We start from the raw sequence: 27,995 nt of genomic DNA, 5'->3' as shown, positions 1-27,995 counted from the left end.
GGTGCAAAAGAACAGTACATTTTCGATGCCTCATTATAAAGCTATGATAACATGATATCGTTGTCTTTGCTGATCTCTTGACAATAAATACTCAAAAATAGAGCAACTGGAATAACTACAACAGTCGGGATCGTCTGATCTTATATGAAGCAAGAGATTGTGATGACATATGATGTTGTGTGAAGGTGTTGTAGTGCTGTCCCATCTCTTAGGGGTAAATTTTGAAGCACTTCCCTTTCACACTGTGTTTTAAGGGCCAAGGGGAAGGGGTACAAAAATAAAATTGGGATTGGGCCTAGTCACATTTCATATATACCTTCCCCGCAGTCTTTTTGATGTTTAGACACACTAGTTTAGTGAACAGAATTTTTCTGTTTTGTTACAGTAAGTTCAGGGCGCATCTCCACTGAAGTCTTTTTCTTTTCACATAGTTATTGGGAGGAGATTATGGGTATATTTATGTTATATTTCTTTCTTTGATTTTATAGTGCAACTTTCAGTTCCCTCTCTGGTTTGTCTTGGTTCTTCAAATGTATTATTATTAGATTATTTTTGTGTTTGTACATGTTGTAAATATATGGTTTGCGGGATCAATAAATCTTTTCCGGTGCTAACTTGTTGTTCTTTGTTTCTGTATTTACATTTGACCATTGTTTTACCACTTTATTATTTTGGTCATCTCAATGTTACTTCTTTTAAATTCCTAGACATATTTCCATCATTTTCCAGAGATGGGTTGCAGCTGGAAAGGCATCCGCTGCATAAAAACGTGGATAAGTTGGCGGTTCATTCCGCTGTGGCGACCCCAGATTAATAAAGGGACTAAGCCGACAAGAAAATGAATGAATATTTCCATCAAGGGTCACAACAATCATATAAAGTGGGTGGCACGGTGGCTCAGTGGTTAGCACTGTTGCCTCACAGCAAGGTCGCTGGTTTGAGTCCCGGCTGGGCCAGTTGGTATTTCTTTTTGGAGTTTGCAAGTTCTCCCCATGTTTGCATGGGTTTCCTCCTGGTGCTCTTGTTTCCCCCACAGTCCAAAGACATGTGCTATAGATGAATTGGATTAACTAAATTAGCCATAGTGTATGAGTGTGTGTGAATGCAAGAGTGCATGGGTGTTTCCCAGTACTAGGTTGGGACTGGAAGGATATCCATAGCATAAAACATTTGCTGGAATAGTTGACGGTTCATTCTGTGGTGGTGACCTCTGATAATCAGTGTCAAAGCCGAAAAAAACAATGAATCATATAAAATACACATTTTAGCCGCTTGTACGTTAACTGGAAATCAAACTCATTGTTCCTAATATCATACCTAACTAGCTGAGCTACAAGGGACCATTAGCTAACTAGCCCACATGCTGTACGCTCCGCTGAAGATTATGCTAACCAGTTAAAATCTCGCTATACTGACACCACCCTAAAATATTTCCAATGCTCTCTGCACTCATCTATCAATAAAAAGTGGGAACAAGGCCCAAAATGAACTTCCTTGAGCCTTCTACTTTAAAACCCCCCTCTGCTGCGTAGCATCGAGAGACTTAGCCGTCTTTCCAGCGGGAGTGTCTCATTTCCTGTCTGATCCTGAGTGCGCAGCCCTAGAGCCCCGCTGTCTCTGCTAACCGAGACCTGTCGCTAACGGCTAACGAAGCCTCGGCGGAGGAGATAAAGACATAGGGAGTCAGGGGAGGAGAGCAGCCGCACAAAGCCTCGAGGGATTTGCTCATCGCTCTGCCTCGTGTGGTTTGCAGTCCCATTGGCCTGGTAGGAGCTCCCAGTTTGATCCCAGACACTGAAGCGGCCCTGTGAAACGAGGACTCAATTAAAGCAAAAACGAGGGCAGAGGGGGAGCAGCTATCTGGAAACAACAGGAGAAAAAAATCCCCCCAGAGCTATGGCCTGAATTCAGCACGCAAGTAATGTGATCCATCATGTCGAGCTAAGAGCACACGCCGCTAATGCATTTTGAATAGCTGACAAGAGATCTTGATGTACGACGCAATAGCATTTCCATGAAAAAAAGGAAAGAAATCGAGGGAGGAAACTTTGAAAAATCGGATTGTTTTATTGTCATCTGTCTGGGTGAATGACGGGGCGTAATAAGGAAAAATGTGCAGGATAGTAATCATTATTGAGTAAATAAAAAACTAAATCTTTAGTCTCAATGGCTAATGGGGCATTTATAAGCTGTTAAACTAAAGGTTTTTTTTATTTATTTGAGCATTAAAAAGGGGTGTTGTTAGAATATAGACACAGTGGCACGGTGAATTAATAGTTAGCACTATTGATCGCTGGTCCGAGTTCTAATTGGGCCAGCTGGCATTTCTATGTGGAGTTTACATGTTCTCCTCATGTCTGAATGGGTTTCCTCTGGGTGCTGGGTGCTGTTCCAAAGACATGTGTTATAGGTGAATTGGATAAACTAAATTGGACTTAGTGTGCATGTGACAGTGTGTTGGTGATTCCCAGTACTGGGTTGTTGCTGAAAGGGCATCCGCTGGTAAAACATATGGTGGAATAGTTGGAGGCTCATTCTGCTGTGGTGACCCCTGATAAATAGGACTACCCTGAAGGAAAATGAATGAATGAATGTTATTAGTGACACCAGTGGTTGTTAAGTGAACTGCAACTTAACGTTATACTTCATCTTGTAATAATGGGTTATATATGGTGCTTAACCACTGTTACTTTAAAAAATAAAAATAAGGCCGAACATTTAACATTGCCTAAAGTTTGACAAACCAACTCTGTGGTAGTAACATGACTGAAAGTGAAAACTATGAATTAGGGAAGAGCCGATTAACAATATTATATCAAATCGCAATAACATTTATTTCAATAACAATGATAAGTCCTGGACTTTTTTACTCTATGTTGATTTAAGAGCCAATCACACAGCCGAAATATGCAACAATGGGAATCCAAAAGTGTGCTCATATTAGAGATGCACCAAATTTTCGGCCACTAAAATTATATTCTCTGAAAATAGAATGTGCTATTTAATAAACCCTCTAATTTTTGTCACTTAAGTCATTGTTGGGAAATTATTATTTTTGTATATCTAGAAGCATTAAGAATTATCGAAATATATTGTTATCGTTCATTATGGAAAAGAATTCATCAAGATTGCATTTTTTGCTATATCGCCCAGCCCTACTATGAATTCACATGAACTCTGATCTTCTCGTTTAATGAATGAACAGCATTACCATTATATATATGAAAATCTTATAATTAGTGATATATATGATTTTGACATATGCATTTAAAGAAAGACAGCCCTTGCTGCAGCCTATAGAGCGGTGACGACATGCATGTCAACACTGTGCATGTTGACGTCATGCATGCGTTAGCACGTATGTATAAAGCATGTATTTACAGCGCACTGTCTTGTAGTATTTTCATTTCATAATTGAATGCATGTAGAATGGTTACATCCATAACATCAACATGCATGCATAAGTAATTGTTGCAAAAAAATAGAATTGGAATTACATTGACACTAGTGGCCATTAAGTGCAGCTACTTACTTTTTTAAAGCATCTGATAATAGTGATATGGATAGATTTGCACTAGCTATGCAATTCACCACTATCATTTTGATAGATTAGGTTATAGCGTATCATTTTACTATTATGAAATTTTGATTATAAAGTGTATTTGAGTGTATATGGATATAGTTATCTTTTTTTTCATGACACATCAAAATGCATAAAAAATGCAGGGTTCCACACAAATCAACACAACTCAATTAAGTTAACTTATTGTGTTTACAAATTTAGGACGATTGAACATAAACGAAACCCCTCTCCCTCAAAAAAAAAAAAAAAAAAAAGGTGTTGATTCAGCTAATTTTAAATAAGTAGTTTGAACAAGCAGCAGACTTTTTGAGAGAAAACAGCTTCTTAGGAGTTATACTGAAGATTGTTTAAGTGTTGTTTCATGTGTCGTAAAAAAAGATTTCAGAAGTGTGTGTAAATGTCACATGCTTTTGATTTCACACATTGCCAATAACTAAGTGTTAAATAAACACACTTTCCTACATAGTGCCTTTAGAATTACACACTTATATATAAACACATAATAAACTTTGGAAATTAATATTTCATAAATGTTTACTAAACTGCTCTTGCCAAACACACTTTGCCTTGTCTCAATTACAAAATGCATAAACCCATCTCAAGAGGTTTATAAACAAACATAGCACACTGAGTGCAATAAAAGAGAGTGGGAGCAAATGTGGAAATGGAGAAGAGAGAGACAGAGAAGGGCCATTAATCTGATTGTGAGTATCATGCTAACTTGTTGGCCATCCCAGTGCTATATAAAGATGTGGTACCGCTGTAGAGTCAGCTGTTTTTCCCCCTGGCCTTGCAGAAAGCCAAACCCAACAGCTGCCTACGAGAAGACATCAAACCTGAGATCAGAGCCCTTTAACAGGCTGTTGAACAGGAAAGAAGAAGCAATAACTGCAATGGCTGAGAAGGACAGGTAGAAATGAAAGTAGACCAATGCTGTTTATGACACAGTTTGATGATAAAGACTGTAGTAACAAAGTCTGTTTACGATGGTGAGGTCCAATCTGAAAATGAATCATTATTTATAATGTTTTCTTCACATGACACAACAAACACAGGAACACCAAAAAATAACATGACAGCATGCACACCAATCACTCGATGCAGAAGTATAAATCGGCCTTTACCTCTCACTCTCTCTGACTTTAACCCAAATTTGGGTTCAAACTCCAAATTCCAAACCCAACTGTTGTTACATTTTTAAGTCAATGGTTGGATTTGTCCATATTGTACTTAAATTATGGTTAAATATACACACAGTGTATTAGGGTTAAAATAAACAATCATGTATCTTTATATAAGATTTGAACTTAATCACAATTAAATGGTACATTCAATATTGTAGGTGGGACTCAAAGTAAAACTGTTTGGAATCAAATGTTCAGCAAATTCGAGCCGACTGCTGACACAATTCACTTGCAAGTAGTTTTCTACTAGAACGTTCCACTTTATGTTTGAGTCACTAACCATACAGAGATTTTAGCGATACTCAAATATGCCTGTTGGGCAACAAAACTGGGTGACCTGGTTGCTGGACGAGCAATGGTGATAAGAGACGACTGCAGTATCTGCCAACAGATGATGTAGAGCATCACTTAATCTGATCAATTTCCACTCAGATAAGACTCTTCTGTGTACATTCCTCATATCACTTTAGATTACTGTAACCCATCTGACCAAAACCCTAAAGAGAAGGCTGAGAAAGTTCTGAGACTAATAACTAAATCAATGACGATAATTCGTATGTTTCAATTGGAAGACAAAAAAGTCTTATGTTTTAGAAGATAAACTTTATTTTTCCTTTTAGTAGTTTATTTAGTTTATTTTATTTATTTACTTATTTAAGGTGTTATGATTATTCATTATCTGTTTACTCCATATCGGAAGCTGAAGGGTGCCTTTAAACACCTCGAGCCATCTCTGTAGCAATAGTAAATAAAATAAAAGCAGAAATACTTAAACTGGGATGGGTTTCCAAAACAACGATGTAACTCATGGCTAAACTACCATAGTACGATGCATCATTTGGGAATGAACGTTGCAGTTTTTCCCAAAACAACTAGTTGCAAATACATTTTTCGAATCAAGTTAGTAATAACATAAAATGTCTATAATTATACTTTGAACAGGGTGTAGTAACATTTCCTTTAGAGAACCACATTTTATTTAATACAGATTAAATGATTAGTTGTATTTCGGTTTACACAAATTATATTTCCATATTAACGTACACAACACATATAAGGCCAATATTTATTTTACAAACATTATAGAGAATATAACATATTCTATTCTAAATCATAAAACCACTTACAATAGCTAGCACATCGGCTAATCTCATATAGCCAATGAATCATATGGTCAAATAATGATTTTATTTATTTGTTGGCATAATTCAATTTAAGTTCTGAAATCCTATATTTTTTGTTTTCACAAGCTTTGGAGACATAACTGTCATGATCACCAGCAATCTAGTAATTGCACATCGCTAAAGGACGACAAATCTGCCATTTATGGACTACAAGACCCAGTCTTGCAACACAAACACACAACTGGTTCTGGATCCTGACTGATTGCAAACACACAGCTGATGCTCATCTGTAACCGAGCATGCGACACTGACAACAGGGAGGTGGATCCAAATGCAGGTTTATTGGCGACGTCAGGTAAGCAGTGGTCAATACAGAGGCAAACAGATGTATAAGGGCAATCCAGAGTCATTGTTGTAATAGCAGGCAAGTGGTCAAAAAGCAGGCGGCATACAGGGCTAATCAAACAAAGCAAAGCAAAGGTTTAAAACACGGAAGGCAAGGGAGATGGCTTATGTCACTTAAACAGTGTGTGTGTGTGTGTGTGTGTGTGTGTGTTGCATGACTGGGCCTTGTAGTCCATAAATGGTGGATTTGTAGTCCTTCTGCGATCTGCAGCTACTGGATCACTGGTGATCAGGACAATAACGTAGATCCCATTTTAAATCATAGGTCACCTATAGCTTTTGCCATGAGCCACGGCTCCGTTCAAAATGGCATAAATGATTTTGCAGTGCAATACAAATTGTCAATCTGAAGTTTGATAAAACTGAAATGTAAAAAAAAAATAACTTTGAAAGCAAATTACATGTATGAGAGATATCTTTAAGCTTTATTTTTATCTTTCAATCATTCAAAGTGGATGTTGGAATGTTGGAAAAGGATAGGGTATAGGGGATAACTCTGAATAGAACACAACCAGGAATTATGCTTCTAACTACTGCTCTAGAAGTGTAGTTGCAACCACAGTTGTAGTTGCGTTTGCGACAGTTTGCAAATGTTTATTGAAATGACGATTTCAGGAAATACCAAATCATTAAACTACAATTGCAATGACGGAACTTGTGACCTTAGTTGACTAACAATGGTTTTCGGAAACACACCGCAGATAAACAAAAAGATTGTAGCAATATGCGGTGATGGCTGCTTTTTAACCACTGCTTCATAAAGCTTCAAATACTTTTATTTGGAATCAGTAGACTGTTATGTGAATCAAATTGGCAAGGTTGTGTGATTTCAGTAAACAGGGTTTTGCTACATCATTACTGTTTCCAAATGTTTGGAAAATTCTATAGTACTCCCCTACAATCCGTGGGGACAATCTGTGTAATACCATAAAATCCAGATGCATCAACTCAGATCACCTCCCAGTGGTGAATCACTAAACAGGTTTCATAGTTTTTACCTAATCTCAGTTCAGGTTTATGAGTTTCTATGAGTTTTATTGAGAATTAGCTTAATCAAAGCTGCGGTCACACTGGGCTTTTCTTCCCATAGACTTCCATTCATACGCACACGAATGCGTCAGACCAGAAACCCAGGCTCATGCGTTAAGTTTCGCAGGTTGCTGTGGTGCAAAGTTCAAGCTTGGTGAACTTTGACCTGCGAAATTGCATCACTTGACTGCTTGAGACCAATCGAGGGTCAAAACATGATACCTCTGGACAGAAATTTTCTTTTTAACTTACTTTTTAAATGTCTAATAATCTTGTTTAATCCCGCCCCTTTTCGCAGCGCCGTACGACAGAATTTCTCATTATCAAACTCTAGTGTGACCACAGCTTAAAGTGAAGTTTTACAAACTAATGTCAAGAGGAGCCCGTGATATAATTGATCACATCTGGTCTCTCATCTGTAATCAGCAATAATCCAATCAGATTGACCGAAGCCTTCAATAAATAGACCGATTTTGCCCTACTACCTTATCTTCAGTTTGAAAGAATCCCTCTTCCACCCAATCTCCTCTTTTTCCTCAGACCTACACTACCTGATCTCGCACGCCCTGGGCTCAATTATCTCCAGGCTCAGGGTTCTTTGCCGGGACAGCATGCCAAACCTGCTAATAGCGTCAAGCAATATCTAAGTGTGAACTCCTGAAAGACCTAATAATAGTCAATAGTTTCTTGTTTGCCTGTTTAACAGAGCCAACCATTGAACAAACAATATATACACCTTGAAACAGGGGTTCCCAAACTTTTCAGCCCGCGACCCCCAAAATAACAATGCCAGTGACTCGCGACCCCCAATATCCTCTCAGGTGGTTATAAATACAGAAACCTTGCATGCAATGACGCAGACACACCAATTAATTTTTTTAATGTGTGTCAGGGCTTTAAATGTGCCAGAAAGTATAACCTGATGTTATAAAATCAAAATGCATCTGACGCTGATTGCTGCCTTTAATATAATGTAATTACCCCAGGGGTCGCAATCCAATAGAACTAATAACTATAAGCTACTATAGTAACTATATAGTATATAGTAACTATAAACGACTATTTTTATTTTCAGTATAGTTATGGATAAATATGTTAATTCTTTTGGTTTAATAAAAATAAATAGATTTTTGGAAATCACCAGGCGACCCTCCTTCATTGCCCCGCGACCTCTCGGGGGGTCCCGACCCCTACTTTGAGAACCACTGCCTTGAAATGTATAAAAGAACACATAATATGCAGACACTTGATATTTAAAGATTTTAGATCAAAAAACAAGTGCATTTACAGGTCCACGTTTTGTTTTTGCTGCATTTACAGTTTTGACCAGATAATACAGTATGTGCTGTTTTGAACACTTCAAAACAGTGAATCATTTTGCGAAGCAACTGGTTTAATTCATTCAAAGCTTTGAATCAAGCACTTATGTACGGTATTTATATATTCTTCTTTCATTCATTCATTTTCCTTCAGCTTAGCTCCTAATTTATCAGCGGTCGCCACAGTAAAATGAACCACCAACTATTCCAGCATTTGCTTTACGCCGCTGAGGCCCTTCCAGCCATAATCTAGTACTGGGAAACACCCATACACTCTTGCACACACACACAAACCCATACTACGCCCACTTTAGTTCATCCAATTCACTTGGACTGTGAGGGAAACGAGAAACCAGAGAAAACCTATGCTAACATGGGGAGAACATGCAAACTCCGTGTAGAAATGCCAACCGGGATTTGAACCAGCAACCTTCATGCTCTGAGGTGACAGTGCTAACCACTGAGCCACCATTTCATAATGGAAATGTTAATCAACAGCCAACATCACTGTACTATATACAACGAAATAATGATTTCTTCCTCATTCTATGATTCGAAACCACATCTAGTCACAAAACAAAGTCAAACAATCAACTGATAAAAGAACCTGAAGTAAAGTTTTGCCAGTCAAATTATTTGTCTGTGTTGCAGTTTACAGACTGACTCAGATGCAGACTTCAGATCGTAGGTTTTATCATTAGAATTGTGGGAAGACTTATTCTTATGCTTTTATTCAAACATGTTAAAAAGCTGAATTGGAAACAGTCCAGTGAACACAGGCAGTAAACAGAGTTCACAGTCTTTCTAACAGAGTTCTGAAGAAGGCCAACTTGGACGAGCTTCGAAAAACTGATTAAGTGATAACTGAAAAAAGGGAAGTTGTTCAGAAACATTCAAAGAAGTGGGTGCAGAAAGAGGCTTACCTAATTGAAAAAAAAAGTTTGATATATAAATACCTCTGTACTTCATCTATTATCCGAAACTGCTGCAAAAAACCACAAGACCAAAGAGCAAGTGCGTAAAGCCAGTCATAAGACACACACACAGTCAATGGCTTATAGTGTTCTGCACATTACACAAATTAAAATTAGATCTGTCTTAAACACTCTAATAAAAAGCCATATGAAAGTACTTTTAACCTCTTCCTGTTTTCTCTCAATTCCCCTTGCTTAATTCATGATGTTGGGTCACCGAGTCGGTTTTTAATTTGAACATACCTTTACTTTTAAGTCGCGTCTTTCAATAATCAAGATGTACATCAGAAAGCTGGTGGTTGATGCATGTCGGTCTATTGATGTCTCAAGCAAGCATTAAAAGCAAAACGAGCGTGAAAATGCATTTAATGACTTTAGTGTTCTAATGAAAGATACTCTTTGTGCCTTTTAAAATCATCTGACAGTAATACTGTACCGAGACTTGAGAAATCATCCCGATGACCTCCAGCTAGAAAAGTATTTTAAGTGTTGAGAACAACCATTGATGCGACTGAAACTGGCCAGCCGTGTTTTGGAAAACCACATGGTCTTTTTCACCACAAGGATGAAACTTGTTAAATGCAATTACATGCCTTGTTCACCATCTTTCTTGCTTGTAAACAAATGTAGCGTATACATCTTCAAGCGCATAAATGGTTCCTTTTACAGGATGTTTGTGTTTACCAAACACATTTAACCAAAGAGCAAGCCAAATTTAAGCCGAACAGCTATAAAGTTGACAATTAAGCACTTACTGCTTTTTTAGGTTGAAAACTGACACGTTTATATATGGAAATATGGACGATTTTAAATTGTGGCACAACATTGGGTTACAAAATAAATGTTTTTAATCATATCAAAAGAATCTTTGTGCTGTCAGAGAAGCTAAAATAAAACTGTGGACTGTAGTAAATAAATTACAGCTAAAATAAAAGCCACTTATTAAAAGTATTGCAACTACTTAAGAATGAAATATAGCTGTCAGACCCTGGTATTAAAAGGATAATTCACCCAGAATGTTCTATTTACTATCAATACCATATTGATTTTGACTATCAGGTGGTTCCAAATCTTTATGAGTTTCTTTCTTCTGTTGAAAACAAAAAAGTACTGTAAAGAAAGCTGAAAACCCCTAACCATCGACTTCCACTGTTCAACATGAAGTCATATTGACGTTGTTCCCCAACATCATGGGCACGTTGAATTTTGTTTGGAAAAGAAAATCGGATTGATGTCAGAACCCAACATCTGGTGGACCAATGCCCAACCTAAAATCAACCCAAAATCGGAGTCTAATCATGATACACCTTGACGTTATGTGGACATTACCACTATATCAAACATTGGATTCAATTGTCACTTTCCAACACAACCTAAATTCAACCAAGTATCAAAGTAACTTGACGTCGTTATAGGACAACAAGACTTTTGTCAGTTGGTGAAGTCTATGGTTACAGCGTTCCAGCTTTCTTCAAATCTTTGTGTGTGTGTGTGACTAAAGTGTTAAGGGTGACTAATTTATGACAGAATTATCAGATTTGGGTGATCTGTCTCTATGCTTTTAGTAAATTGGAGCATAAGTAGAAAATATAGACACATTCCTGCTTACATGTGGTGTGTCAATCTATCTCATTTGTCTGCTTTCAACCAAATTTGTACATTTCATTCCGCTTTCGCTATTTCTATATATAAGAAGTGAATGGCCCAATTGTTTGCAGTACTCACCCTTTCAACATCAAAAATAGTGATGAAACGAAAATGTTTTTAATCAAATGAATCAACACATAAGTGTTTTACTACTGTCTCCCTACACCCAGCAGCTATTTTTGACAGCTCTTAAAAAGTATAACAGCCTTCTTTGTTTGCACTGAACAGTACGTACAAGTGGCAATTTTGCTTAGAAGATCAAGCCTTTTCACACCCGTGCAAACAAAGCCAGAGGAAGTGGTTTGCACTGCGGTTCAGCCTTCTCCTTTGCAAAACTGAAAGAGCACTAATCAGCTTCATACACACTCGATCTATGCGATGGAGAACCATTTCTGTGGTTTTCAAGGTATGCATGTCAAGCAAGAATGATTCAGAATGAGACCAACCGTGCAGGCCGACCTTAACCAGCAGTGTGTTTCACCTGAAACTTGCAACTTAGGCGTTATAAAGAATCTAAATCTGAGCATGTAGGTTGCTTTACCGCAGGAATTCACACCTCGTCTTGCCCTTTTGCTAGCTAAACAAGCAAAGGATAGAATATCTATATGACTCTTCTCTGGTCTTTCAGGAAAAAAAAAAAAATCAGTCACACTTCCATTACAGAGTAATTGCAGATTTTATAAATGTTAGGCAAATTCCTAGAATACGATTCAGCTACATGAACCTGGACGTCAACGAAAGACATAATGAAGGCCCTTTCTCATAATTTCAACAAGCGTAGCGCAGTGCATTCAACTTTATGAAATGCAACACACAATGCGCATCAGTAAAAAGTTTTCACACATTTTAACAATCTCAACTTTGACCTCTCACTGAGCTTTCAAAGAACAGCCAGTGGTTATAATGCGTCATAAGTGCCTACATTAGTGATTTTCGCACATTCTGCCTCAGCAACAATAAACGTTGTTGAAAAGAGTGACTGTAAATATAAGGTCACATTTTAGAATATGGGTTCAATTGTCAACATGAGCTGACTACATTAGTTAACATTACCTAGCAATAATATGTCAAACTAAAGTCCAATTCTCACTCATTCTAACAAAACATTAACTATGACTTTTGCCTCAAAAACTTCCTAATTTGCTGCTCATCAATAATTATGAAGGGAATACTAGTTAGGTTTAGGTATTGGGAAGGATCAGAGAGAGAGAGAACGAGAGAGAGAGAAAGAGAGAGAGAACGAGAGAGAGAGAGAGAGAGAGAGAGAGAGAGAGAGAGACTAGACGTTGTAAAACAGCAAGATTTTCAATTGTTTCAAAAGTTCCTACCAAGAGTACAATGCTAACTTAATTTGAGTTATTTAATTAGTGTTTACCATTTGCTACTTAAGAATACCAAACTTGCCAATCAGAATCAATAATTCAAGATGAGCAATTTTGTACAACTCATGATCATTATGGATACGTACCCTCGTATATATTTCTGAAGAGAGTACAATATGTCCCAGGAGGCATGTTTTTGCAGTTTTTGTTTTTGTGAATCTGCTGTATATGCGTTTTTAGATCTCAAATTTCTCTCGCGAGTGCCATTCGCACCTGCTGTTCTTGTGTAAATCCACCAGAGGCCTCTGTCAGACTGATTGACTGACTGACAAACCATTACCTCCACCCACCCCCTTGCCTAAACCCAACCGTTGGTGTTTTCAAAAGCATGACGGACCAGCGCCTACCGCCTTCCCAAAACCTAACCAATAATGTTTCAAAACATTCTCACCCTGTTATTTACTTGTTTATTTATTTATTTATTTTTGCTGTATGTTTCAATCTTTTCCTGCTTTATGGAACCATTCTTTGCCAGACCAGAACACCATCATCGCCAACGACTCTCAAATCCTCAGATGTACATGGCAAGCCACTGGGCAAACAGGTAACAGCAGATAAAATCTGCTGAAAAAAAAATTGAAGCTGTCGGTGGCGTTTTGTAGATAAAAATGCATCCATATATAAATTTGAATACATAATTCACTCTCTCTAGAAATGTACACGTGGCTACATATTTACAATCAGCCTCTGATGAATTATTAAATAAAGATTTGCATTTAAATATGTATTTGTACTACTTCATCATCTTTTTACTTGCTTGCTTTAAACCAGGGGTGCCCAAACGTTTTTGTATGGAGGGCCAAAAACCAAATGTATCAAAAGCTATGCTTCCATCCACCTATTTTTATGCGCATTTTGGATATGCGCATAAAAAAACGGTTGATTAAAAACGCCAAGATGTGAATAATATATGAAAATGCACATACAAATATATGCACATAACTGAATGGAATAAACATTTTATTCGATAAGAAAAGATGCACATAAACTACGATAAAAACACTTTTACCACATAAATTCCAATATTCGAAATAAAAAAGTCATGTGATTTTGTTTTAAGAGATCATGTGATGATAAAAAAAATATGTTTGAATAGACAAACCAGCTGGCTGAGCACATTGTAAAACATCTCAAATGTTGTTTTGGTCATTCTAAGATGCCTTAACTATTTCAGCATTAGTGTTATCATATTATTAATTACCTTCAGAATTGTCAGGAGCATCTGCGCTCTGCATCTTACACCTTCAAATGCATGTTCATTGTGTGTCTGCATTGCCTTCTGAGGTGCAAGTCATTTATTAAATAAAGAAAACATTCATGCAGATTCTCCAACGGAGCAAATTCCATTTTTACTGTTGATATTTGCCACCAGTTTATCAGGAAGTGGCGATTTTATTCTCGTTGACTGCATGGAAACTATGCTTTTTTCGCTTTTATGCGATATTCCAGTTTAGCGCATTAAGTTAATTCATATTTTTGGACGGAAACATAGCCATGGGCCAAAGGTAAATATACCAAACTATTTTACAGTAAAGTTGCCATAGGTAATTTCCTAATTTATTTCATAATATGTCAAAATAAATAGAAAACCTTACTTTTAATTATATTATTTAATGCAGTATAACTTATAAAATAATAACGTATAGCAATACATAATCACACGGTCAATCACACGGTGGAGTTCAATGCTGAATACACAGGTCAAGCAGAATCTGCCTTTGACTTGATTTGCTCAAGTCTTTGCATTGTCAGGTGACAGTACAGTATGTATATTTAAACACAATCTAATTAATTTACACCATTAAATTGAAGCATTTAATTTCAGTTAGCTATTAAAAATAAAACAAACAAACAAACAAACAAACAAACAAACAAAGGGTTACATTAAATTTGAATTGACAATCTTTAAACCATCCCCATTATTCTCAGATGAGGTTGTGGGCCAAATCAAAGGTTACCACTGGCCAACTTTGGCCCACGGGACCTACTTTGGCCATCTCTGCTTTAAACTATCATGTTTACCAGTTTGCTGATTTTTCCTGCAATATATTTTGTGCTTTTTTTTCCCATTCAAAGCTCAAATACGTTTTTTGTTATGATCCCTCTTTCTCCTTAGAAACCTTGTGAAATGGTCAACCTGTGAGACCATCGATGATGCTTTTCAGGTAGAGGCATGTTGATGCACTGTGAAAATGCCTTAACACAGATGCTTGTTTTTTTTTCTTCTTTTTTTCTTCTTCTTTTAAAGTGGTAAACGGAACAGATCTCCTGCACTAAATTCCTCCGCTCACTTGGGGTCGATCCGGACCAACCTTAGATGATGAAACCACTATATTGGACAGGTTTCCTTTCTTAAGCTGAGAATAAAGAGCTACACGGCCCAAGAAAAAAAAAACACCCAAAACAAAACAAAAAAACAAACACACCTAGCAAAAAGTCCTGCGCCGGGTGGGAGATTTTCAACTAGCGGTGGGCCAATCGCACACCGCGCCATCCTGATAAATGGATTCCATCAGCTGCGGAGCGAAAGCCACAATTACAGGTTGTTGTAGCTGTTGTAGGAGAATAGGTGCCGCGGCTGAGAAGCGCTGAAGCATGGTTGAGAAGAGCTAACGGGAGCTTCTTAAATAATTGCACCTTCCATTTCTCTTCCACCGTGGGCACGCATCAACTTGAAATTTTGTAATTATAGTAATTGTGAGCTCAACGAAGCAGCCCTCTAATACTCTCCTCACAGGAGTAAATACATGGTACGCCATTCCAAGTGGAGCCAGCCAAACACATCCTCGGCCAAAGCCTCAATTTGAGAGCTCTATAGCTAATGGCGGAGCTAACAAGCGCTAATGCCACATTGTCTGAAAGAGAAGAATTGTCACCCCTGCTAGAGTGGGTGCCTACTGTGATATTGAGTGTACTAGCGCACATGCCTGGTGTTCAAAATGAGTGCTGCCATTTTGAGGTTGAAAAACTGTCAGCGTGCAGGGATCAAGAAGGACGATTGCGATGAAATGTGGGGGAATTTTTTTTTTGCCATGGAAAAATATCAGGCACCTATGAGGAACACAAAATGGAAGACTTATTCAGTGTCTCTCTGTGACACACACACATAAGCAGTTCCACAGCAGAGAGAATGAAAGATGGATCAGTTACAGTCGGTGAATGTTAATTACGGTGTTTTACGGTGGCAATGCGATAACGCGTTATTGCTTTCTTTCACAAGAGCCGTGCAAATTTATGAGACTTGAGATCTGAAACAATGAAGCGTGGCACGGCGTGTCAGTTCCCTTCACTCACCTCCCTTTGTCAGAAACGATGGGGCAAATTAATTTCCTTTCCATATTTCCTCCCGACTGTGTCAGAGACGAGGCCTTGACCAATAAGCCTGCACCTTCCTCCCTCCATCTTATACTCAGGTTATGCAGTGAATCTTAGGTTTAAAATGGAGGTGCAGAGACCTTTATCTGCATGTAACATCATGGCAACCAAGAAAGGAAACAGCATTATTGCATATCTAGGCATGTCAGCGTGTCATCTTTTTCATCTATTTGGAGAAGATAAAAAAAATCTTAGAGTCGTAACTAAAAGTGTAACCCAGTATTGTTGTGTAATATGGCATATGTGGTCATTTTTTCTAAAATGATGAAATGATAATTAAATCTATAAAGTCTCTATTTTTCTTTGAAAAAATATATATATATACACACACACACACACACAAACACACACTGCTATGAGTGTGACATTGCGTTCGTTTATACAGCAGTTCGGCATAATCGTGTGTGTAAAAAAGAAAATCAAACACAAGTGTCTAAAAACCTTTTTGCAAGAGGAACTATTTTTCTACTTAACTACTTATTCATTCACATCTGCAGCTGACGTCAGAACAGCAGGAACCGTTGCTACTTCACTAATGTCACTTTAGAGCTAGTATTTGAATGATTCTCTAGCACTATGTCTAAAATGATGGCAAAACAGGTAATTTTGCTCACATTTAAAAATTAAGGCTGAACGTCATGAAATACCATGAGTCAACAAAGATTTCCCAATATTTCTTTGTTGCAACCAGGAGATCACAATATTGCTATGGTATAAATACAGCACTACAATATACAAAATAGAGAGATTAACTTAGAAAGGGATTTACTGTTTAATATTGGTTTGATCAGCTGTAGTTTGAAATTACGCTGTTTTTCTTAGGGCTTATTATGCAGCCTCTGTGTCATCTTGTGGATGAAAATTATCAACTGTCTTTGCTTAGAGACAGGCTAATGGCTGCCTATGCGCTGTCTCTCAGAAATGATAAATATTAAAAAATAGGCACTATCCTACATTCTCACCCAAAAAAGCCTAAAAAGTACATTATGTTGCCCAACAGCAGCAATATTTGTCAAACTGTAGAGTGTCCTCTGCTTGTGGTTGTACAGTATGTAAGTAATACACAAGGGTGAGAGGTTAGGAACAGAACTGTTCGTTCTTGAATATATACTGCATATACACACAGTGGGGGAAATAAGTATTAAACACATCCCCATTTTTCTAGGAAAACTCTTAAGCTTTTGACTTATAATTTTACCAGATGTTGATAACAACCAAATAAATCTATATATGCAAAGAAAACAAATCTAACTACTTTACAAATTAAGCTATTTGTAGTAAAATGAAATGACACAGGAAAAAAGTATTGAACACAAGAAGAAAGAGAGGTGTATAAAAGCAATGAAAGAAAAAAAAACAGACAAAGGAAACTCTCAAATGCTTAGAGAAAAAGAAAATCAAGCTGTAGAATGGCCCAGCAATCACCTGACTTGAATCCAGTAGAAAATCGAAAATAAAGATCTGCTTGGACAGACAAATCCCACAGAACCATCAAGATTTTTACATTGTTGAAGTTTGTGAAAAAGAAAAAAATCACATCTGAGCAAAGCATATACTACACTTCATTGGACTTCATTCTCCATATGAAATTCGCCCTTAAGAATTTTATATATATTAATTTCCCCCCACTACAGAACAAACCACTGTTGTCCAGTAATTACCATAATTAACCTACAGTAATTGAGCCTTTAAATTGCACTTTAAGCTGAATGCTTGTGTTTTGCAAAATAAATAGTAAAATAAGATGTACTGTCATCATAGAAAGATAAAAAGTATTATGTTTAAAAATGTGTTGAAAAAATATATCAGTTAAACGAATAGACTTGACCTAGTCATACACAAGATATAAGACAGTCTTTATAAATAATTTACAAATTAAGTATTCCAACCAACAGAGATTCCTTAAAATGAAAGCACATCTGAACAGTTCACTCAACTCTCACAGTAAAAGCAGCCAGGGCTGAGCTGGGCCCTAGATCTAGGTTGAGGGAAGAAAGAAAGAAAAAAAGCACTAAGCTAAGTGCTAATACCAGAGATGCTTAAGACAATCCATGCCGCAAGATCTAGCCAAATCCCAAACCCGAACTTCAAAGTCGAAGTCCTGACCCTGACAAATGCCGAAGATCTACAATCACAGTCTGAAGGTCTTAACTCTGTGTTTAGACAACTATCTCCCAGGCCGCACCCTTAATCTTTCTCTACAGAAACATACAACAGCTATTATGAGATGAACTGGGTGCCATGGAATGTTACAACAGACAGCCTGCCTAGAAAAACTTGAGCTCAGTCCATTGCCTTTATTAATATATCTGACTGTTTGAACTGCTTGAGAAGCTCAACAGACCATATGCTGGAAGCCTACAGCCAAAATGGACTGTAATCCAACAAAACCAGATTACACGATCAAATCCAGGGCCCATTTCTTACTGCATTTAAGTTTAGAAAATAAATAGTTAATCATTAGCGCAATCCTCTACCACCATCAACAGAATGATGGCTGTACTTCATGAACTTCACAGAGGGAGCGCAGAAGAACTGAAGCCTGGAGCCAAAAGGCTAAACCCATAAATCTGTCTTCCAGGAACGATCTGCCAAAAACGCTCATCCAAAACAGATAAGGCTCACTAGGGAGGGTGCGAAGACAGATCGTATCAGACTGTGGGAGCAGGAACTGTTCAAACTCAGCTCATATATGTCAATAAAAACAGGTGTCGGCCAGATTAGCTAAAATGCTAAGCACTTGGCTAATCCTGAAAGAGATCAAGGAGAGATCAGTCATCACTAGCATGCTAATGCTACCAATGTTGACATAACCGAGCATCTACTCTGTGGTTTTTGTTAGCGTAAGTCAAAACTGGGGCAGACTAATTTACTGTGACACGTTATTTAAAAAAAATAGAAGACCATAAATAAAGTATACCAGAAATTAGCATGACAATGACATGTATGCACTATAAAGTGTGTTACACTAATAGAAATAGCTCAGCTAAAGTTCTGTCAACATACAATTAGAATATGAACTTCACTAAGATTGAACAAATGCTACCAATGTTGACTTAAGCCTGTTTATTATTTGCATGAGTCAAAACTGAGGTAGAATGTATAATGACACATGATAAAACAATGTATAAGATCAACTCATTTGCATCCAGGGCAAACAAAACATAAATTAGCATAACAATAAAGTATTTACATGCATTATTTACATAAACATCTAACTGAAAAGTTTCCAAGACAGATATGAACGGAACAACAGATAGAATGGTAAATCAATAAACATGAACAACAATGAGCATAAGATGTAATGATCAGTCAACACCACAGTTCAAATTCTACGAATGTTTACTTATTTAAGCCTTGACTCTGCATGAGTCCAAACTGGGGCAAACTGAAATATTATGACACATTCTAAAAAATATAGGATCTACTTATTTGTATTCAAGCCAACTTGTGGCATAAATTAACATAAGAATAAAGTATATGCATATACATAAATAGTTCACCCAGTTTACCCAAATCTGATTGTTCTGTCATCATTTGTTTGCCTTTGTGTTGTTTCAAATCTGTTGTTGGACCACTTTAATGATCCATTTATGTCATTTTGAATGATGCATTTTCCTGAATATACAATTTCTAATTATGTTTTGTATTCCACTGAGAAAATAAAGTTATATGGTCCTGGAATGACATGAACAGGTCAAATTGCAATCCTTTGGAGCGAACTAATTCTTTAAGTTAAGGCGTGGCGAGTTCTGACAAGCCTCGTGTAAGCCACATAAACATTACACCATGCCAATGAAAGATGTACATTAGGAGGATAAAACTGATTCTATGTTTGGTGCCAGTGAGTTTGTTAATAATGCACAGGCTCAGACATAAAGCTGGACCAGAGCACATCAGTGCTGAAAGAGCTTCAAAATGGGGTCGTTCTGAGAAAACAAAAATCTTAAATATTTTTTATTTGATCAATTAATCTTTGTGTGTGGGTCATTTGCTGGCTTTACTTCTGATGCATCTCCTTAAAATTGGGAGGAAAATACTGGTTAGCTGTTGGTTAGTTAGGCTTGACATAATACAGAATTATTGTTACTATTGTAAACTTGTTCACAATATCAGTTTCTGCAGGTTTCATAAAGTATTTAAGACCTTTTTTCGGACAATTGTAAATTAAATTTCTGACATGTACAGGGATAAACTAGTGATTTTTACTTGGCCCATAAAAATATTGTATTTACTTATTTCTTAGCAGCATACTTCAAATAATGTGTCAAATAAAGAAAATTTAGAAATTTCTACATTTTCTTTATTTTAGATTTTTGACAACCGTTTAACACTATAATAAACTTAATTTACAATGTCTGTCCAGGTCAGTGTCCTCACCACAGAATATACATATTATAAATGTGTATAAAGACATGAAGAACTTTTAACCCACACTGGCAAATCAAGTTATAAATAGAGTTTTGTTAAAGGTTTTATTTAGATGGATAGTTGGATGGGTGCTCACATGGACATAGAAAAAATAAAAATAAAATATCAAGACCAATTTAAAATGATTCAAAATCTCAAAGTCATTATTTTATTGAATTTAAAACGTTTTAAGACCTAAAATTCAGTTTTTAAAATTTAACAGTTGTATTTTTTTCAATTACATTTGGACTTGATCAGACATGATCTGAAAAAAATTATTTTAAATAGAGATGCACCTGATAACATTATACACAACATAAAAAGGTAAGTAAAATCAATAAATCAGTCAAACAACCAGTCAGTCAACCAAACAACCAATCAGTCCACCAACCAATAAGTCAACTAACCAACCACTTACCTAACCAACCAACCAACCAACCAGTCAACCAATAATTCAACCAACTAACCAATCAGTCAACCAACTAATCAACCAACCAACCAACCAACCAATCAAGATTGTCTCTACCATTCTTATAATGCAATTATGAATATCCACATACACAACCACAAAAGCCTTTAAATATTCCTTGTCTAGAACCAATGTAATCTTAAACATTAACATCTACGAACTAAAGATGTAGGGCTCACTATCAGATTGCTTTTATCCAGGGCAACTCTTGCAAATGAAATGATTACATTTTATTATTCTCTGCCTGAGTGAAACATGACTCAGTCAAAATGAATATTTCACACTAAATGAATCCACACCTCCTTTATTATAGCACTAAGCTTGAACCCTGCATAATCTATTCAGAGTACAAACATTCTTGTGCAAGTAACAACTACTTACAATTTACATCCACATTAACACAATTAGAGGACTTTGCCATCTTAAGCATTTTCTAGCACACTGGATAGCTATGTTTTCATACAAAGATGCTAATTTAATAAAGGTGCAAAACAAACATAATATAAAACATTTGTGAATAAAGCAGTGTTTCCATCCAATCAGTCAATGAGAACAAAAATCAACAGTCATGTTACTGATAATCTGGTGCCAAATATCAAAGAGATTTGAAAATGGAATTTGCAGCAGTATAAGAAATCACGGAGGGCCTTTCCCTAATTTAATAAATTACTTTCACCTCTGAAGATGAAGACACAACACGATGACAATGTCGTGGCTTTTGGAGGGATTTTAGAATGACCCAAAAAAGCACATTTTCAAAATGTATGTACATCTTGTTGTTTCCATTAAGATTTGTTTAAAATGTGATATTATATAATGTGTATAAAAATAGGTAGATGGAAACATAGCAATCACATACAACGTAGAAATTTGGGACGTGTGGAGCTGCGCATCAATGGATTTGCTCTTCAGTGTTTGGACTTTCAGAGGTGAAAAATAAACTACACTAAAAATAACTAAACTGGAATTCAATCCTGAAAACTAGACTGGTAACATTTCAATTTACTAGAATGTCTGTGTTAAGCTGCTTTGATACAATCTACATTGAAAAAGTGCTTTGGAAATAAACATAAATTTAATTTAATTGAATTAAAACCTTGACCCTTAGTATCCCAAGCATTTGCATTTCGCATGTTGAAAATTATATTGTTATACCAATGAACATCCAAAAAAAAGTTTTCAATTTTTACATTATGTAAACCAAAGGTGCCCAAGCTTGATCCTGAATGGCCAGTGTCCTGCAGAGTTTAACTCAAACCCTTATTGGACAACATTTTATAAGCTCTAGCTAAGCATACTACACTCAAAAACTGATTACTGCTGCTTGTTCAAACTGCCAGTTTAAACTGAGATGAAACAACACAGTTCTTGTAATTTCTGTGGCCAATTTCTTTGGTTTATGTTCAGTCTACTTAAATGTGTAAAACATTAAATTAAATGAAGTGTTTTGTGTTGGGACAACATGAAGGAATTGTGTTGGTCCAACTAGCTGGTTAAGGGATAGTTACCAGTATGTTTTGCATGGGATTTAATTAAGAGAGGGAAATGTTGACAATAAAAGTAATCGTATGTGTTTAAAGTTAGTAGAAATACTTGTTAGAGTTTAATCTTCACTTTAGTTTGAAGATTTAATTTTTTGTTTTGTTTTGAGATTACCACCTTGCAGAAGCACCCATGCTTTGGGTGTTGCAGCTTAATTAGCAAAAATGCTAGCTTTGCTCAGTGAGCAAACACTGTCCTAAAATGAGTTCTGAGTACAGTCTCAATCAACTGTATATGTAACTGATGAAATATGCTTAAAATAGCTCTTTTAGTTCATTTAGAATAACTTCAAATAAAACTAAAAGACTTCAAAATGTACAACAAATAATAGACCTACATGATATTATTAGACCTTTGAGCTTAAGTTAAATAAAAATACAAATGTAATTCAACTTTTCTTTGATAAAATCATGTTAGACCAACTCAATTGCATTTAAATGTATAAATAGTTGTTTTTTAGTTGGTGCTAAACAAATTTATGGGATGGAAATCCTGCCCTCAATTAAAATGAGTTCATCCAATGAGTTATTTATTTATTTATTTATTTATTTTTTGTGAGTGTAGAGACTTCCTGGCATGTATGTTGAAGCGAATTCTCTGCAAGATTATTTTGTAATTTCAGACTTGGTACACTTTGGTATTACAGTTCTTACACAACAAGCAACTTTAAAGAACTTAAAAGAAAGCTAATAGATTTTCAAACATAGATGTCTTGCCTAAAACAAGGTACAAAAAAATTAGAGATTAAATAGATTACTCACATGTAATCATTTGAAGTGGATCATCTATTTTTTAAACTACGAATAGATCCCATTTTTGTTCTAGGACAATTTTTAAAATATTTTTGACACTTTGAATGTTGACAACTGTATATTATGAAAGGATATTCTAGACTATTTTCTAATGCAGTTGCAAATTGGATTTTTAATTGCATTTTCAATATGTGGAAGCATAAACTGTGTAATAATCCAAACTCAATTGCAGATGCTGCGTTATCGTTAGCATTTCCGCTTCTGCATTCTGCATATGCGCAGTGATTGGCACATTTCAAATGAGAAAGCAAAGTCTAATAGTAAATTCATTTCTCATCTTTTACAAGCTATTCACCAGACACATGAATAACAATATTAATATCTACATTTGCTTTTTATTTTTCTCAGCATCATGTATGTAATCTGCCGAAACAATTTGGAATTTAAAGATTCCAAAAAATGGAAATATTGAGAAAATAGCCTTTAACGTAGTCCAAATTAAGTTCTAACATATAACATTGCTTCCCATTCTCTTTAAATAGGTGATGTCAAGCATTGCCAAACTGATTTGTGAGTCTGTCGGTGCTGTTTCAGTGGCATTGCTCAATGCAGAAGTTGAGCAGAAGTTTTCCAACGAATGCATCAGCCAATCAGATCGCTTTTATGCAAATACCCCAGCTCAGACAGTAGCCGATTGCGGACTTATTTCATTGGCTGATTCTGCCATGATGATCACGTTAGCCCCAAAGTCAGACACACCCATCGTCAAGCATTGATGCTAAAGCCCCGTCTAAATTTTTAGGTTTAAGCAAGGTACATTTGGACACTCCTGATGTAAACATAGTCTAAAAGGCTGTCAAGAGGCCACAAGATAAATATTACTCATTCATTCATTCATTCATTTTCTGTCGGCTTAGTCTCCATTTCAGATATCACTACTTCACTAGACTACTTCAGCATAGGTTTTACACAGCAGATGCCCTTTCAGCCACAACCCAGTATTGAGAAACACCCATACACATTCATTCACTTACACACTCATACACTAAGGACAATTTAGTTTGTTCAATTCACCTATAGTGCATGTCTTTGGACAGTGAGGGAAACCGGAGCACCCAGAGGAAACCCACACGGACATGGAGAGAACAGGTAAACTTCGCACAAAATTGCCAACTGGCTCAGCTGGGACTGAGCCACTGTGCCACACAGTTCCAATAAATGTTTTCAAGTCACCACTGTCACTTGTCTGAATATAAATACAGTGCTTTTAGGGAATATATGAATTAAAGAAAAGCATTCTGGGAGGAGGGGCCTGAAAAAAAAAAACACAATTATAAAGCTTCATTTCTTTAGAGAACCGTAAAGTTCTCTCCCTGTAGAGCGTCTGAGCGCAAATCAATTTCTTTCAGTCGATTACAAGCATCGGGGTTCTAACCTTCATTTGTGAGTCTAATATTCCAACAGTTATGTAGAACACATACCAATTAAGCAATTCTGCTCAAATAAGAGGGCTGTGAACTGACGTGATTATGGAGGCCAAGCCCCAGGGGACTCTGGGTTATCGGCTCAGGAGCAGAAAGTGAGCAAGGAACACAGAAAGAGAGAGAGAGAGAGCAAGGGAGCATGAACAGGGAATAAGAAAAGAGGGAGGAGGAGAGGAAAAGTCATTTATTAAGTCTAATACTGTGTGAAACGCTCCCGTGGTAATGAGAAGGGCAGATTGTGGTAATGTTGGGAGCTGAGCAGAAAAGGTCAATCTATATCTGTTTCTGCCCACAGGAGCCATGTTGAGGAGCAACTCATGAGACGTGCGAGCATGTGCGTTTGTGCTCACCCATAACATCCAAAAGTTCCATTGAGAGGAAGATTTGGTTCACTTACATGCTTGTGTAGGCACTTAATATTGTATAATAATGTGTAAGGAGCTTGTGTATAGCAGTTGCTTTCAGTTGTTTCTAATGTCTGCTCGACTGTTTGTATATATTTTTGTTATTTTATCAATTTAACATATCATAAACAAATAGTTCAATAGTTTATTTACTGCACTGAAGAGCTGCATGATTCTGGCTAAAATGAGAATCGCTAATTTTTTTTTTGCTTAAAATAAAGATCACGATTTTCCCACGATTCTGTGGATGTAAAATAAAGGTATGGTAAAAACAAACATATGGTACAACATCGATAATAATATTGTGTGTAGGTCTACTGGTTTCTATAAATAATTCTATTCTACTTCTGATGTTGAATTATTATGTTATATGCTTGCAATCTATCATATTAGACAAATTTATTCACCGGTAAAATCAGACATTTGCCATTATCAGATTATAACAATATTATCAACAATATATAGGCTAGAGTAGTTATACTGACATTGTAAACATTTATTTTCATGCATAACTGTGGGTTCGCTATGTAAGAAAAAACAAACACTTGTCGCAATCATAACTCTAAAATGCGATATGATCATTTAAATGAAGTGCACACTTTTGGTTTCATTTTGACTGCTAAGTGCTTTGTTCACACTTCACGCGCGGCTCCCAAACGATCACTCTGTGCCACAAACTGAATATTATTTACAACTGTATTACCTATTACTCGCAAAATATGCAGGTTCTGTTCTCTAAAGTAGACGCACGCGCATCTATCATTAAGTAGAGCGCGCGCACTCTCTGTGATAACAGCTCACGGTCAGCAGCTCAGGTCACGTGTGATTTCCCGGCCACGAAAACATCATTATATGAAGACAAAAATTTAATTTTTAGGTGAATTATACCTTATGAATACAGTATGTGACTCATTCAACATCATTTGGAGGTGTCAATGTCACTGAGCAACGTGTGTGAAACAATAAAAAGACTCGTGCAGCCGCCTTTTCTTCTCTCCTGAACTTAAAAACATGATTGGCAGAATCGTATAAATGCTGGATTAAGATTGTCTAGGGGGTCGAATCGAGATCGCGATCTTTTAACGATTAATTGTGCAGCTCTACTGCACTGTAAAAAATAAATACAAGTTACCAGTAAGTTTTCTGTATTTGATGATTCATGCTTTTGAATTGCTTTTTGGGACTTTAATCTTTCCTCTGAAACATTATGATGTTGAAAAGTTAGAAAAATTGAATTTTATTGACATTTTTAGCAAATTTACAATTTTAGAAGTTTTAGAAGCTAAATTTACAATTTAGAAATTATTTATTGTCTGGGTGGTGCTGTAAATTACAGTACTAAAACCTAGTAATAAGCTGCCAGTACATTTTCTGGTATTTTACAAACTTAGTTCTCCATTTACTGTATTATTTCTTCAACAATATCTTATTCCAAACCACTAAAATGTCAATAAAAGTCATATTGTTAAAATCGCAGACTTCAATTTTCAACATTAAAAGTGGACACAGCAGAGGTGAAACTCCCAAAATGCAATTCACAACTGTAAATAAACAGAAATCACAAAATATGGAAAATGTTAATTTGTTATGTTATTAACAGATATTTTTACAGTAAGCACTATGAACCTGCAGGGAACCGGACCTCCAGGAACGAGATTGGTGACCCCTGGTCTACAGCCAATCAGGACATAGAACACAAAGTGCTAATCAGGATGGAGAACACAATGTGCTGCAAAAAAAGCCAGTCAAATTACATGAGAGAAATCTGCGAAACTGCAAGGCTGTGAAAAGCAAACCGTGTTATAGTGCACTGCATTTCAAATCTGAAGCACACACTCGAAAATGTTCATCCATATCTTTCATCGATGTTGTTCACAATATGCATTATTTGGTCTGTTTCTGAGACAAAAGCAGCTACATGAATTAAACTGAAGTTTTTAATAAAAGTAAAACCATCAAGAAAAAGCAGACCCCCTGCATGTTTAATACAAGGCTGTTTAGAGCTGGCTTTTAGTTAATGAGGATATTGTTTTCAAAACTGTATAATCCACGATCAGAACTTTTATGCCATTTTAAAAAAATTCTTATGCTATTAAAACAGTTTTTGTAAACGAATAATGCATAGAAAGAATTTGTGAGAATGCTGGCACATACCTCACTTCAGGCAGTTTAGACTTACATAGCGAAATCAGAAATTTACCTTTGTAGCTTTAGCTTTCGGTTCACAGTATATCCTACCGAACAACAGAACAACATACTCGCACACAGCCCTGCATGAAATATGCATGCTTCAGCAGCATTTGTATCCAGAAGGCAGAATCTACATTGTAATTCATAAAACTAGAAGCACTTCTGCCCAATGCATATGAAAACACGTCAAGCCAGTGATTTAAGCAGCTTTTTTTTTTTTTTTTTGGTCAAATAAAATGCTGGTGAACAAATAAAAATCACATTCAATCCCATCCTGCACAAAGACAGATATGTATGTTAATTCCTGTCAGTGCATGACAAGATGCGCAATGTAAACCTTGGGTTTGCTATGTGTTTCTATGGCAACACTGTCAATGCTATAGCAGTCTGTGCAATGTAACGTCCTTGCAATAAATCTGCAAAACTCTGCTGTTTTAATATTAATAATTATATACATTCTCTAAATCAGAGGAAAACTGTCTCTCAGATTCTGCAGATTTTATTTTAAGAATGCGCCTTTTTTTTGTCATGTCCACATTCTTAAACAGGTCACATTATCCTGCTTGTTTCTCAGATTCTTGTATCTCTTATCTCAGATCATTTCAAGAGTTCACACTTAGCTGATGATTTACAAAGCTTATTTGGCATGCTGTCCCGGGAGAGAGCCCCGAGCTCAAGGGCTCCTCGAGCCCGGGGCTTCCTCCCGTTGGCAGAGCAAGAAG

General features: G+C 36.5%; 1 protein-coding gene and 1 long non-coding RNA gene across 35 annotated transcripts in view; one reads left to right on the top strand and one right to left on the bottom strand.

The window, feature by feature from the left end:
* The window catches only part of fbrsl1 (fibrosin-like 1), a 571,252-nt gene that overhangs the window by 250,540 nt on the left and 292,717 nt on the right, over positions 1-27,995 (bottom strand).
* On the top strand, positions 1,589-26,815 carry LOC141385788 (uncharacterized). Its single transcript, XR_015491107.1, has 3 exons — positions 1,589-2,123; positions 6,018-6,246; positions 24,975-26,815. It is a non-coding gene; the product is annotated as an uncharacterized LOC141385788 (long non-coding RNA).

The sequence above is a fragment of the Danio rerio genome, chromosome 5 (genome assembly GCF_052040795.2).
Source record: "Danio rerio strain M-AB ecotype USA chromosome 5, GRCz13ab, whole genome shotgun sequence".
Taxonomy (NCBI): Eukaryota; Metazoa; Chordata; class Actinopteri; order Cypriniformes; family Danionidae; genus Danio; species Danio rerio.
This window is presented reverse-complemented; position numbering and strand designations above follow the sequence as displayed.